Consider the following 14,904-nt stretch of genomic DNA (forward strand, 5'->3'; position numbering starts at 1 on the left):
GGAACACCTTTTGCACTTAGTCTGTTCTCTACCCTCCTGCCTGGAATGGCAATGGGATGCCTGGTATTCTGGCAGCCATCTTGTGACCATAAGGAGAGACACCATCCCAAGGATCCTAGAGACAGAGAGTCTGGGTCCCTGAACAAGTTCTGGAACTTCCCGACGATCCCTGGACTGCTGCTATCTAGCCTGCTTGTTATCTGAGAAAAGGTGATGGGAGAGAGCCTTCTAAAGCCTTACAGTGAAAGAAAACAGCCTGTTCCAAGGAATGGAGATAAGAACATAGCTGGAGAGTCCAGCTATGGAATGCATCCCCAAGTCTTCTGGGCTCTTTGCCTGAGGCAGTCTGCCCTGTTTCCTCTGGCTCTTGCTATCCCTGATGGAGCATCCCAGGATGAACTCAGGAGAGACCAGCCTCACCCTCCTCCTGTTCCCAGCCCTCACCTCCAACTTCAGCCCCTCTGTGTCCTTGAGGGCCCCTTCACCTCCATGATGACCCTGAAACCCCCCACCTGAGTTCTTTCTTCTTCCCCAGCTGGAGGCAAAGCCTCTGCCACCCCAGGCTGCTGCCCAAGTTTGCCGGGCTCTCAGTCCCAGGGCACAGGCTCCTGGACCCAGGACACCGCAGCTGCACAGAGAAGGGGGGTTGAGCATTTATAACGTGGCAGCAGGGTTCACAGGCTCCCAGCATCCCAGGCGGCCCACCGACTCCTCCTGGCCAGGAGCTGTGATCCAGGCAGGTGGGGGTGATGGTTTGCTGCACCTCTCCAGACTGCATGGCTGTTCAAACACCTGATGACTGAAATACCGTGCCCAGCACCACCTTCCTGGGCAGCCTTCTTGCGTGTCTCATTCCTGCACACAGACAGGATTGTCCTGATTCTCCAGGTTTGGAGGGACATCACGGCAGCCACAGGTGTGTGTGTGTGTGCACATGTGCGTGCTCTGCCTACGAGGCTGGGATTGTCAGGCCCTGCCCCTGCCGCCCACCCCCTACTCTCCCACCGCTGCACTGCTGGGCTTGCTCATAGGACCCTCGGCTCCAGGACCTGTCCTTCCTGGATGCTGGAGGGGCTTTGCAGCTCTGGCCCCTGAGACGTGCGGGCGCCCTTATCTTTCCTCCTGGGTCCGCTGTCAGGACTCCGCTGTTCCTCCAGTGCTGTATCTGAGAGTGTCTACCACGCCTCTGGGGATGCACATGCTACTCCTTGGTGTCCCAGGCGGGGCATCCCGGGAAGCTGACTCCGAGGTGGTGTTATTGTGCGGGGTTGTATCAGGGAGTGCCCTTGGGAACCAAGCCCCGGGAAAGGGAGGGGAGGGAAGCAGGATTCGGCAGAAGTCCAGCTAAGCTCAGGCCCAGGGGCAGCCCTGTCTAGCCTAATGGAGGGCTCTAGAGCTAAAAGGCCCTTCAGAGTTGTTAAATGTTGGGTCAGAATGGTCAGGGCCTTCTACTCCAGCCTGGACCATCCTTGAATGTGGGCTGCCCTGCAAGGGCGTGGCCTTGGGCACAGAGACGGACAGCCAAGGACTTTCCTGAGGGGGTGGGGATTGAAGGCTGGCTCCCTCCTTCCTCGACGGGGAGTCTGGGGGGTGATCTCCATTCTACCCTAGAGGGTCAGTTCCCCCGATGTGGTTCTTGAAAATTTACCCTCTGGTGAAAGAAGGAAGTCCACGCCCCCCCACCATCCCCCCAACCAGTACCATTCCGAGGGCCTGTCCTCCTCCCAGGGAGGCTCCTGAGTGCCCATGGGTGCAGTCAGTGTCCCATGCAGCCCAGCCCTGCCTTGGAGCTCTGGCTGTGGAAAGGAGGCTGCCGTTACAAGCAGCTGAATGGAATCCTGGCCGAAGCGGACTCTGGTGCCCAGAAGCGGATGCCATGAGTAACCACACTGGAAGTGTGGACTTGCTTGAATGGAAAAGGGCGGGAGGGGATGTTAGTGCAGACTCATCACAGGTTGGAAAGCTGGTGATCCATGCGATGCGGTGGAGAAATATTTTATCTGAGGGTTCTCTGCTCTGCTTTGGACAAAGGCCACGTTCTGTCTGGTCGTAGCGTGAGGAAGATGGAGGGAAAGTTTCAGAATGTTGGCATGGGCTGGTTCCTCGGGGCTTTTGGAAAGGTCCCTCAAGAGACATGTAAGCTGAGACTAGAGCCAGCCCACCTATAAGGAGGGATGGAGGAGGACACAGTGAGTATGAGGCCGTGCCCGCCGTTTATGTTGACCAGCTCAGGCCTCCCAGAGGTGAAAGGGTCAGTGCTCTTCTACCCCAAACTGAAAGTGATGTGGGCAGACTTGGGGGTGGGGCACCGGTGTAGCAGGAAATGGGCCTGATACCCTAATCCTCCTGCCAGCACATACTCTTGAGAGAACAACCCAGTAATAATCCAGCTGAGGGCGGTGTTTCTCTCTGGAGCTTGGTGTCTTGAATGACCTCAAGATGACGACAGCTGGGCTAAGGCTGGGGCCCTGGGCAGAGCACAGGGTGGACACACTAGAGTCTTCATGCTTTGAGCCTAAGCGAGACTGTGGACGTGTGCACATGGAATGGACTGGAAGCTTTCTTTGAGGGGATTCTGTTACTAAAGCAGCCTTAGATCTGTCTGGGCTTGAGGCTATTGAACCCCTAAGGCTGTCCCTGGGCTCCCCAACCAAGTTGCACCAGAAACAGGTGGGCTGTGAAGGGGTTGGCCCCCAGGAATGATGGCATTCTCTCCAATGACCATCTCAGAGGTGGCCATGGAGACCCAGGGGCCAGCAGGTTCCCTCCCCACCGAGCACTGAGCCATGGCTGTGGAGAACAGTGGGCAACAGAACATCTCCCAGGTGCAGTATGAGAGTGGCCATTGGCTCACCAAGGAAGAGTTACTGCTCAGGCTTGACAGCTGCCAGGGACCGTGTGGGTTTCCTGTTCTGCCATGTCCAGCTGGGCTGTTATTGTGCTGATCATGTCCCACGTGCTCTGGTTACACCGAGCATCTTGTAGTGCAGCTTCCCTACTGAGCCCATGTTCTTCCCTGCCTTTGTTCCTTTTCTGTGGTTACTCTATTGGCCTGGAAAGACTTCTTATTTTCTTTTCATGCTTATCCTTCAAGGCTCAGTCCACATGTCACCTCCTCCCAGAGTCTTCTCTAACTGCTCAGGGCTTCCCCTGAGCTCACCTGGGTATACTTCTAACTAAGCACTGATTGTACCATGTCATTATGTATCACTCAGTTATGGCTACAATAATGCTGCATAAAATTATCCCCAAATTAGGTGGTTTATTACAGGAAGTACTTATTTTCTCACTCATGGGCCTTCAGGATGGCCGCAGCAAGTCTGGCCAAGGCTGCGGGTCAGTAGGGCTTGGTTCCCAGCCTTGGGTTGGTTTCAGGTTTCCTACACATGTCTCATTCTGGGGACCAGGCTTGTGGTGGATCACCAGAGCACAAGAGGCCAAGTCTCGCAATACAGGTGCATTTAAAGCCTCTGTTTGCATCCCGTCCTCTAACACGCCACGGCCCCAAGCCAAACCTGGTAGGGCAGAGAAGTATCCCCCACACATGTTGCTGATGTGTTGGCTCCTCCACTGGACTGTGAGCTTCTCATGGCCTGTGCCTGAGTCTCACGTGGTCCCAGCGCCAGTGAAGAGTGGGTGCCCAGCGTCCTTGAAGAGCTGACCCCACCACCTGGGGCCACCTGCTTGCCTGTTGCTGTCCTCACCAGCTGCTAGGTCTGTCCACACAAGTCCTCCTTCCATTGAGGATGTCTTCAATTAATGAATGTCTCCTATTCCTCACTTATCTTATTGATTATGTTAGTTCCTTCTAATATAGGAAGTAAATTCATTCTCCTGATGGGGAAGGAGTCACAGAGGCTGAGTTCTTTGCCTCGGATACACAGTGGCATCATGCACCCAGCAGGTGCTTTTTAAAAGTTGGCTGGCCAGAAGGTGGACTGGGATTTGGGGTGTCATCCAGGTCAAGCAGGCTGCCAGGCAGGCGTGAGCAGCAGTACTGGCGGCGGTGCTGGCACATAGTAGTAGGTGCTCAGTGAGTGCTCCTTTCCTTCCCCCTGTTGGGTGGCACCCCCTCCGGATCAGAACCCCTCCCAGGCCTCCTTTCTTCCTTTTCCTTCTCTGCACCCACCCTGTCTGTTCACGGCCTCCCAGGCTTCTTTCCCCATTGCACGCTGTGTGCCTTCCGTCTGAGTGCATTGTTTCTCCTGAATGGCGAGAGGCTCTGGGAATGAGGTTGCCAAAAATTCAGGCTTGAAACCAGAGATGTTTTTCCAAGAGGAAAAAGAATTTTAAAATCTTGGCCTTGGGACTTCCCTGGTGGCGCAGTGGTTAAGTATCCGCCTGTCAATGCAGGGAACATGGGTTCAAGCCCTGGTCTGGGAAGATCCCACATGCTGCGGAGCAAATAAGCCCGCGTGCCACAACTACTGAGCCTGCGCGCCTGGAGCCCGTGCTCCGCAACAAGAGAAGCCACTGCAATGAGAAGCCCGCGTACCGCAACGAAGAGTAGCCCCCGCTCGCCGCAACTAGAAAAAGCCCACACGCAGCAACGAAGACCCAACGCAGCCAAAAATAGATAAATGAAAAAAAATTTTTTTTGGCCTATGAGTTTTGTTCCAGGGAGAAAGTGAACCCCAAATCTTCCTTTGGGACGTAGCTTCTTCCAGCTCCCCATCTTTTTTTTTTTTTTTTTTTTTTTTTGCGGTATGTGGGCCTCTCACCGTTGTGGCCTCTCCCGCTGCGGAGTACAGACTCCGGAAACGCAGGCTCACCGGCCATGCCTCACGGGCCCAGCCGCTCCACGGCATGTGGGATCTTCCCGGGCCTGGGCATGAACCCATGTCCCCTGCTTCGGCAGGCGGACTCTCAACCACTGCGCCACCAGGGAAGCCCAGCTCCTCATCTTGAGATGAATTTAAAAGGGAGAACCATGGAGTGTTGAAAGGACTCTGTTTTGACCTGCAGCTTTACCTCCTGGCTGCTTACCTCTGTGCCTAAGCTCAGCCTTCTCCCCTTTCTGGGAAAGGCCTTTTCCTGCCCTAAACCGCTCTGGCTCTTACTTACCCTTCAGGGCTCAGCACAAATGCCGCCTCCTCCACAAAGCCTCCCTGGTCATTCTGTGCTCACACAGTGAGGGGCAGGTGAATGGACTGGACTCAGAATCAGACAGCCCTGGGCTCGGGTCCAGGCCCTGTCAGCTGTGTGAGCTTGAGCAAGTCCCCCAGTAACCCTGGACCTCAGTTTCCCACCTATACAATGAGGAGGGTAAGGGCAGCACTTACCTTAGGGGTGACTGAGAGAATCAAACAGCATCTATCCCCAGAGTGCCCGGTCCCTGCAGATGGCAGGAATTGCTGTCTCTTCATCACTGTCCCTGAGTTTCTGCAAAAGCTTACAGCTCCCATGCCCTGTGCACCCTGTTCAGGCTGGGAAGAGGCTGGCAGAGAGCTCAGCTTGGGGTTTCCTGGCAGACTCCTCTCTCTGTAGCTGCCTGCAGAAGCAGTACAGCTTCTGGACTCTGCCTCCCAGGCCAGGGTCTAAGAGCTACCCCTGGTTGCCCTGAGACCCTGACAAAGTTCGACCTTTCTCCTTCAGTGCTCCTGCGTTGCTCTAAGATGTCTTCAACTGCCTTTATTACACACAAACAAGCATCGTCATCTGGCAAAGGCTTTGTTTAAACTAATGTTGCATAAAAAGATGAAATATCACTTATTGGCCTTGGCAGCCGCGTGACGAGACGGCCTTAAAGCTAGTGACCTGGTCACTGGCTCTTAAGAGTTACAGAAACATTTTGCTGATCGGTGTAGAGGTTTCTCCCTTCCTGGAGCAGCACAGATGATTTTGGCAGGATCAGACCTGGAGTGCAAACTCTCTTCTAATGCATGGGGTTGCAGCAGGATGTGATTGAAAGAGCCTAGGTTTGGTGCCTGTCAATTCTCACTGTGCCCCTACCAAGCTGGCCAGCGTGGGCAGGTCGCTTCCCGATTTGCACCCCAGACCTCTCATCTGGAAAAGAGATTAATCTCTCCCTCAGAAGGGAGCTGTGTGGATTCGCTGAGATGGTGTGGGGACCTGACTGGCTCTGGAGGCTCTGGAGGAGCTCAGAGGATGCCAGAGGCCCCTCCCCAAGGCCCCTAAGTCCAGGCAAATTCCCTGAAATGTCAATTCCAGTAGGTGACCCTTTTGGTCAAAATCTCATGACCTTAAGAATAAACTCAATATTCTTCTGCTCGGTGTTCAAGTCCTTCCAGGATCTGCCCCCTGCTGTTTTCCTGCCCTGTGACCTCCCAGGTTCCCACCTGAGAGGGGGTGGTTCACCCTCGGAACTCCACCTTCTCTCATCTCCACCTCCGAGCACACTCCCTCATTTCTGTCTCAACGCCATTGCTCGTTGGCAGACAGGCCTGCGTTCAGACTCTGCTCTGTATCATCAGGGTTCTAAGCTGTAAGTAACCGAAATCAACTCTGGCTGATTTAAGCAGAAAAAGAATTTGCTACAAAGGAGAGTGAGTCACCACGGAATTGCTGGACAGCGAGGTGGGGAGGCAGCTGGGGCACATTCAACGGAAAGTAATAGCAAACTCGGCTCAGAATGACTAAAAACAACAAAGAAATTCACAGTTCCCTGTAACAAGCGGAAATCCAAAGGCAGGGCAGCTCCAGGGGTGGTTAATTCAGGGGCTCCTTGATGGACGCTAAGATCCAGATCTTTCCATTTCTCTGCTCTGCTGGGCGTTCCTGGTGGTCACAAGGTGGCTGGAGAATCACATCCGGACATAAGGACGTCCAGACGAAGAGGAGAGGCGCTCCCCGCCTCTGAGTCGTTCCTGGAATTAAGGGAATCTCCCGGCATCCCCTGGGGCAGCCCTCTCCTCAATCTCATTGGCCAGATGGATGTTACGTGCCTATGCCCCGACCAATCATTGGCAGGCATGTGGACCAATCGGGAGGCTTGTCCGTAGCAGGTGGGAGTGCGAGTTGGTGCCACCCTTTTGGAAACAGGCTTGGTAGGAGCTCCTAAAGGTGGGCCTTCAGTGCCTCAGGACCAGCAGTTCCACCTGCACAGAAGGAGCCACGCAGCAGAGTGTTTTCAGCAGCTCTTTGTTCCCTCGCAGAGCCTGGGAACCAGCCCGGTGTATGTCACCCGGAGATTGGACGAGTCAGCTACGGAATAGTCACCCAGTGGAATGCCACACAGCCGGCAAAATGAACAGCCGCAGTTGTGTGCGACGAAACAGATGATCTTAATTAACGATATGATATTGCGAGGGAAGGTACGTTTAAAAGATTATAGAGTCAATAAGTGCCATAACTTACAAATCTAAAAACAAAATACGGAGCTTTTGGCAATGATGCCGACTTACCTGTGAAGGAAAGCAAGGGAGTGATGCAGCTGGATCCAGACAGGGTTACCTTGGGTTGGAGGTGGGGCAAGGCGTTTGGCCCTGATGGGCTTTTTTTTTTTTTTTTTTTAAAGAATTAATATTAAGTTAAATACAGCGGTGTGTGCATGTCAGTCCCAATAGGTTGTGGTGTTTTGTAAGGAAGTGGCTTGCACACTGCCTGTGATGGGACAGAAAGGTCAGACTTTGGGTTTCAAGGGAACCTCTGGCTGCTGAGTCGAGAGCAGACTGTCAGGGGCAGTTAGGAGGTGAGGATGAAGTAAAGTCAAGTCCTGGGTATGACAATCACGGCCTTGCAGGTGCTGGGCTGCAGTGTCATCTCCTGCCCTGTCCCTCCCTGTCCCCCAGTTTCTTCCCAAACACACACATGTACGCCCCAGTGACACCCACCCAGTGGGTCCCTTTGTCTTACTTTCCTTCATGATCTAACTACCTGGTGAACTTCTGCATTTGAGACCCCAGGTGGGTGTCCCTTCCCAGGGAAGCCTCTCTGAGCTCCTCTGTGTCCCGATGGCATACTCACCATTCCCTCCTCTCAGTGTTCCAGCACCTCCCCCCCACCCCCACTGTGTACCATGACACCAGTGACCCTTGACTGAGCAACTCCTATGACTAGGTCCCATTTGACTCTAAAATAGTCTCACCACTGTCCCCATTTTACATATGGGAGAACTGAGGCTGAGAGAGAGGTCAGGCCACCTGCTGAAGAGCACACAGCCCACAGGTGGCCAGGGCACTGGGCACGGTGTGTGTGTTTCCTAGTCTGGTGGTCTCGGGGGGCAGGGGCCTGGCCCCATTCACTTCTGGGTCCCGGGGCCTGCTGTAAAGGCTGCAGCGGGGCTTCTGGGGGCCCAGGCGTGTCCACCAGCAGCCACCATGGGCCATCTCCAGCCTGGTTCAGTGCCAGGTGGGCAGCCTGCCTCTGGGTCTCAGGCTTGGGGGCACTTCCTGCCTGCGAAATCTCATTCTTGCTGTGCTGGGAAAGATGGAGCCTGGCTCTTGCTTCCATGCGTGGGGCTGACTTTTTAGCTCTTAGCACTTTCCAGCAATCTGTTCGTTTTCTTCGTTTGTCTTGTTTTCTGTCTCTCGCCCTAGAACAGTGCTCCTCAGCTTTAGCACTCTTGCTGTTTTGGGCTGCGTCACCCTCTGTGGGGCGCCTGCCCTGTCCATTAGAGGACGTTGAGCAGCATCTGTGTCCTCCACCCACCCGGGGCCAGGAGCAGCCCCACCCCCAGGTTTGTGAATACCAGACACATCTCAACATTGTCAAGTGGCCTCTGGGGGAAGAAACCCATCCCTGTTAAGAACCACTGCCTGGAACGTCAGCTGCGTGAGGGCAGAAAGTTTGGTCCAAATGTTCACTCTAGTGTCCACCCCTGACCCCCCTACCCGCCCAGGATGGGGCCTGGGACATGGGAGGCCTGAATAAATACTTGCTGAGCGTCACTGAGCCGATCACATGCAGGCACGGCCAGGTCTCTGCAGGAGGTGGTGTTGCCCCATTTCTCAGGTGCGGAAATGGCTGTCAGAAGAGTCGAGCACCTGCCAAAGGTGAACGTGAGATAGGAGGTTCCAGGAACAGGGCACACCGTCAGGTCACAGTGTCTTTGGTGTCCCAGCGCAGGGACAGCCTTCAGCTGGCCAGTGCCAGGCCCGGAGGGGCCACATGGAAAGGTGAATGCATCGCAGGGGCCAGTGACTGCATCTTCTCTTGGCTCTCATGTGGACCAATGGTAGCAGATGGCAAAGTGCAGCAAAATTAATGGGAAAAAAACAACCAAAATATCATCCAGCCACGGGAAAGGACATCCTGCCATTTGTGACAACATGGCTGGACCTTGAGGGCACCATGCTAAGTGAGATAAGTCAGACAGAGAAAGACAAATACTGCCTGGTATCACTTATATGCAGAATCTTAAAAAAAAGTCAAATTCCTAGAAACGGAGAGTAGAAAAGTTGTTGCCAGGGCAATAGGGCTTGGGGGGGTGGGGGAATAGGGGAAGAGGGAGAGGTAGTGAGAGGTTACAAACTTTCAGCTGTAGGACGAAGAAGGGGTGAGGATCTAACATAAAACATGGTAACTGTGGTTGATAACATTGTATTGTATAACTGAACTTTGCTAAAAGAGTAGAACTTAAATGTTCTCAGCAAAAAAAAAAAAAAGAAAGAAAAAAAAAAGAAAGAAAGGCAAAAATGATAAATGTGTGATGTGACGGCTGTGTTAATTAACTAGATGGGCGGAATCTTCCCACCGTGTATCCGTATATCAAATCACCATGACATACACGTTAAATATCTTACACATTTGTCAGTTGTACCTCAGTAAAGCTGGAAGAGCCCACATCAACCGGAGGTTATGGGGGAAGGCTGGTGTGGAAGCCCGGGTCGGGGTGGTGGGGGAACCCTGACCTTGGAAGGCAGGGCCTGGGACGTGTCAACCAGCCTGTCTTGGCACAAAGCCCCCCGCCCGCCTGTCTCGGTGCGCTGGGCTTCTCTGTGGAAGCCGCTTCCTTGGATGCCAAAGGGGCTGGTGGGCCGTGTGGGGACCAGGCGCTGATTGATGGGCTCTGGGAAATGGCTTACAGTCAATCTGAATGGACTCGGGGCCTGATTTGGAAGTCACATCCTGACTAAACAGAACATTAATCTGAATTTCATGTTTTGTTACTCTTGCAGACCCAGCTGTGTCTGTGCCAGGCAGGGCGGGGCTGCGTAGACTTCGCTGGGAGGACGCCACCCACCTGTCCTCCCTGCCCCCATCGCAGACCCGATGGAGGGAAACAACTTCTCTCTTTTTTGGATAGTTCAGCTGCAGGTGAACAACAAGGCAGAACAGCAAAGACTGGGGCCAGCCTCCCCCAGCAAAGGTAAAGTGGGGACTTTTGAAAATGGGGTGTCCCACGCCACATCATCAATATCGCTGTGTTTCAGAGCAGCCAGAAGGCCCCGGCCTTGGACCGGGGATGTGGGTTCTGGGAAGAGAGAGGAAGTGGGCACCAGCTGGGCCTGGCAGCAGAGCTGGGAAGTGGACTTGTGCGTCACCTGTCCTTGACCTCGTGAGGAAGGGGTGGGAAATGCCAATCAGAGGAGGCTTGCAGACCTGCCACTCCCTCCCTCAGGGTTGGCAGATCTGCTGCCATCACTGCCAAACTCTGACGTGGCCCCAGTGCTGCTCCTCGCTGCCACGGACTGGATTGTGCTCAGGCCTCCACCTCCAGCCTCATCCTCTGTTCCCCCTCCCCCCAGCCCCTTGTAGGGCAGCCAGGCCCCTCCCTCACTCAGTAACCTTCGGTGGCTCCCTATTGCCCGAGAGGCATTAAGGCACCTGGGGGGTTGGGGGTGGGGTCACATCCTGGCTCAGTCAGCTATTAGCCAAGCGGCCTTGGGCAAGTTTCTTAGCCTCTCTGTGCCTCAGTCTCCTCATCTGTACATGGGGATAAGAGCAGCCCCCAGGGTGATGTAGGGTCAGGTCAGCGAATGTGTGAGGCCCTAGGGCAGTGTGGGCATGACCTGGGCCTGTCCGCCTGCCCCACCTCCCCCTCTGGACAGGACCAGGGACCCCGCCAAGGCCCCTTCCCCATGCTCAGCACCTGCTCCTCCACCCGGTCTGCCTGAGATCTGTCAGGGGCTCTCCTTCCAGGCAGCGTCCCGGCCCTGGATCAGCCGCTCCAGGGCTGGGCTCTCACAGGCTGTGGGCTCCCTGGGGACGGGGCTGGGCCATATTCATCTCCACCGTGTCTGCTGCTAAGCGCAGAGCCTGGCCCCGGGCTGGGACTTGGGGGATGTTCGGGGGCTGCAGGCCCCTCCACTGTTTGCCGAGTCTCTCTGCTTGTCCCCTCCAGCCTGGCTTGTCCCTGCCCCCCATCTTCAGGGGGCACCCACTGAAAGGGGGGTAATTGCTGAGCCTCCTGAAGCCCACTGACACGCCAGCCCCGGAGCTGGGGCCTCCGGTGGGGTTGCTGGCGGCGGATGGCGGGCCGTCTGTCTCTATTTATCTCTGCCGAGGCAGCCCCTTCCTGGGCTCCAGCACCTTATTTACGGCCAACTTGAGGGGCTTGCGAAATCCTTTCTGGATTCGGCTTCATTTATCAGCCCCTTCTGACGGGGTGATCACGGCCTCATCACTCTCCTGTCCTCGCTTCCCCGCCTCCCTTTCCCAGCCTTTCCAGGGAGGAGGAGGGGCAGAGGGCAAGGAAAGGTATCCTTACTAATGGTCCTAACGACAGTGACTTCTTGAGGCTCACCGTGCACCTTTTACGCATCCTCTGTGCCGTCTCCCGGCTGTTCTTCAGGGCACAAACATGACCACCTCCATTTACAGCCCAGAAACAGAGAGGTTGAGGGGCCACCTGGTGTCACACAGCGAGAAGTTGGTGGGACTGGGATTGGAACCTGGCAGCCTGGCTCCAGAGTCTATACTCTGTGGCCTCCACATCACTGCTGGGCACCTGCAGCATTATTACCAGAAAGAGGCCGTGGCGAGGTGACTGGGGCAAAGTTGTTTGCCCAGTAAGTGAGTCAGTCAACAAGTGTTTCTGAGACCTGGGCACTGGGGACACAGATGATAAATGTCAAAAACGTTTTATATGTATTCGCTCATTTAATTTGCTAAAGTAAAATGCATGCAAGTTAGGTGCTATTGTTATTATTCTTTTCCAGTAGGGTTTATCCCAGGATATTGAATATAGTTCCTTGTGCTATACAGTAGGACCTTGTTGTTTATCCGTTCTCTGTGTAATAGTTTGCAGCTGCTCATCCCAAACTCCCACTCCATCCCTCCCCCACCCCCCCCTCGGCAACCACAAGTCTGTCCTCTGTGTCTGTGAGTCTGTTTCTGTTTCGTAAATATGTTCATTTGTGTCATATTTTAGGTTCCACATATAAGTGATATCATATGCTATTTGTCTTTCTCCTTCTAATTTACTTCACTTAGTATGATCATCTCTAGCTGCATCCATGTTGCTGCAAATGCATTATTTCATTCTTTTTTATGGCTGAGTAGTACTTCATTGTATATATGTACCACATCTTCTTTACCCATTCATCTGTAGATGGACATTTAGGTTGTTTCCATGTCTTGGCTATTGTGAATAGTGCTGCTATGAGCGTAACGGTGCATGTATCTTTTTGAATTATAGTTTTGTCTGGATATATGCCCAGGAGTGGGATTGCTGGATCATATGGTAGTTCTATTTTTAGTTTTCTGAGGAACCTCCATACTGTTCTCCATAGTGGCTGCACCAACTTATATTCCCACCAACAGTGTAGGAGGGTTCCCTTTTCTCCACACCCTCTCCAGCATTTGTTATTTGTAGACTTTTTAATGAAGGCCATTCTGACTGGTGTGAGATGGTAAGTTAGGTGCTCTTATTAACCTCATTTTACAAATGAGGAATAGGCACAGGGGCGTTAAGTGACTTGCTTAAGGTCACACAGCAAATAAGTGGGGAAGACAGGGTTGGAGCCCAGCTGTGTCCTGCCTTGGAGGTGTTCATGGTCTAGTCCGTCCATCACCATGGGCCACGGGATCGCCGGGGAACACTGAGGAGTCTGAACCCAGGTGGGAACCTGGCAGGCCGATGCGTGGAGGGGCGGCCATCCTGGAGGGGAGAGGGGAAGGTCTACGTGGGGAGGCCTGAGGGTGCCCTGTCTCCACCCGCCACCCACTCACCTGCAGACATGCCCTGTGGTTACTGTGCTGAGAGCTGGGCACACGGCCTGAATGGAGTTGGCTCCTGCCCTCTGGGGGCTCTTCCGGGACCAGGGCAGTGGGAAGGGCAGGCCCACTGCCAAAGACTTGGTGCTGAGCCCCGGAGGAGCATGGGGCATGGAGTCCTCCACTCCTCTGAGGCCCACCTGATCTCCAGGTGGGGTGGGCCGGGAAGCCAGGTACCCCTTCTGTTGGGGACGTAAGGGCTTTGGTGGTGGACCTGGCGCCGAGGCCCAGAGGCAGCCGAGTCCCTCCCACCCCGCTCCCTGCAGCCACTGAGAAGTCGCCACCCTCCTGACCTCATCTGGTAGAATTTAAACCTGCCTTTAGAGGCCTTGTTTCAGCAAACCATTTAGAAGTCAGTGTGGGGCCTCCCTGGTGGCGCAGTGGTTGAGAGTCCGCCTGCCGATGCAGGGGATGCGGGTTCGGGCCCCGGTCTGGGAGGGTCCCATGTGCCGCGGAGCGGCTGGGCCCGTGAGCCATGGCCGCTGAGCCTGCGCGTCCGGAGCCTGTGCTCCGCAGCGGGGGGGGTCACAGCGGTGAGAGGCCCGCATACCGCAAAAAAAAAAAAAAAAAAAAAGTCAGTGTGAAGCTCGTGGTGTTTGCACTTGCCTCCTCTTGTTATGCCTTGGGCCTCTGGGCTGAAGAGAAAGGCCAGGAAGAAGAGTTCATGGTGGGGAGGTTGTGATTGTGCGGGGGACAGCAAGGTGTCTGCGGCCGTGGAGGGGCAGAGAGTTTGGGACTTCTGCCACCCAGGTGCTTTGTGACTCTGGGTTCATGACTTAACCTCTCTGGGCTTCAGGGCTAGAGGTTGGAGAAACCTATGGGTGTGGGGAAAGCTGTTGTCCCACTGAACAAAAACATCCAACTGCTTTGTGCCTAAGAACCTGTTAGTTTTTGTCCAGTAGGGTCACAGTAATGGAACATTCCTGTCTATCCTGTTCTTTGTTACCACTCAGCCTTCCCTAGCTCAGCCCCTTGGTATTGGATGGTGTTGTCCTAAGTACCATACACACTCCACTGGGTACACAGGACACTGGGCCCAAGAGGACAGCTTCAGGGGCACAAGGGAACTTTTTGGGGTGATGGAAATGCTCTCCATCCTGATTGTGCTGGTGGTTAGATGAAGGCTCAGAACTGTACACCAAAAAGGGGGGACTTAACTGTATATGCATTATATCTCAAAAGTATTTTTCCATAAAAGTCTGGCACATAGTTATTAGATTTATTTCTAGGTAGTTAATATTTTGTATTGATATTCTACATGGTATATTTTTATTTTTATTTATTTATTTATTTATTTATTTATTTATTTATTTGCGGTACATGGGCCTCTCACTGTTGTGGCCTCTCCCGTTGCAGAGCACAGGCTCCGGATGCGCAGGCTCAGCGGCCATGGCTCACGGGCCCAGCCGCTCCGCGGCATGTGGGATCTTCCCAGACCGGAGCACGAACCCGCATCCCCTGCATCGGCAGGCGGACTCTCAACGACTGCGCCACCAGGGAAGCCCTACATGGTATATTTTTTAAATTACATTTTCTGTTTGTTGTTGGTGTATAGAAATGGAATTGAGTCTTCTCTGTAAAGCTTACGTCCAAAAAGCTTTCTGGATTCTCTTAGCACTTCTAATGATTTGATGGTAGGCCTCTTTTGTGTTCTTTATGTAGATATGTTGTTTGTGAATGAGAGTCGTTATTACTTTCTTACTCTTGTATTTATTCTCCTTGCCTTACTGGAGTAGCTGGGATCTCTAGTACAGTGTTAAATAGAAGCAGTGAGAATGCACTTCT

At 53.8% G+C, this 14,904-nt stretch overlaps 1 protein-coding gene across 1 annotated transcript in view; it reads left to right on the forward strand.

The window, feature by feature from the left end:
• The first annotated feature begins 6,988 nt into the window (after positions 1-6,988).
• SORCS2 (sortilin related VPS10 domain containing receptor 2) overlaps positions 6,989-14,904 on the forward strand; it is a 554,389-nt gene continuing 546,473 nt past the window's right edge. The window contains exons 1-2 of the mRNA XM_081229160.1: positions 6,989-7,274; positions 10,080-10,270. The gene's annotated coding sequence lies outside the window, so the exon portion shown is untranslated. The remainder of the gene's footprint in view (positions 7,275-10,079; positions 10,271-14,904) is intronic.

This window comes from Mesoplodon bidens, assembly GCF_964165515.1.
Source record: "Mesoplodon bidens genome assembly, chromosome: 1".
NCBI lineage: Eukaryota > Metazoa > Chordata > Mammalia > Artiodactyla > Ziphiidae > Mesoplodon > Mesoplodon bidens.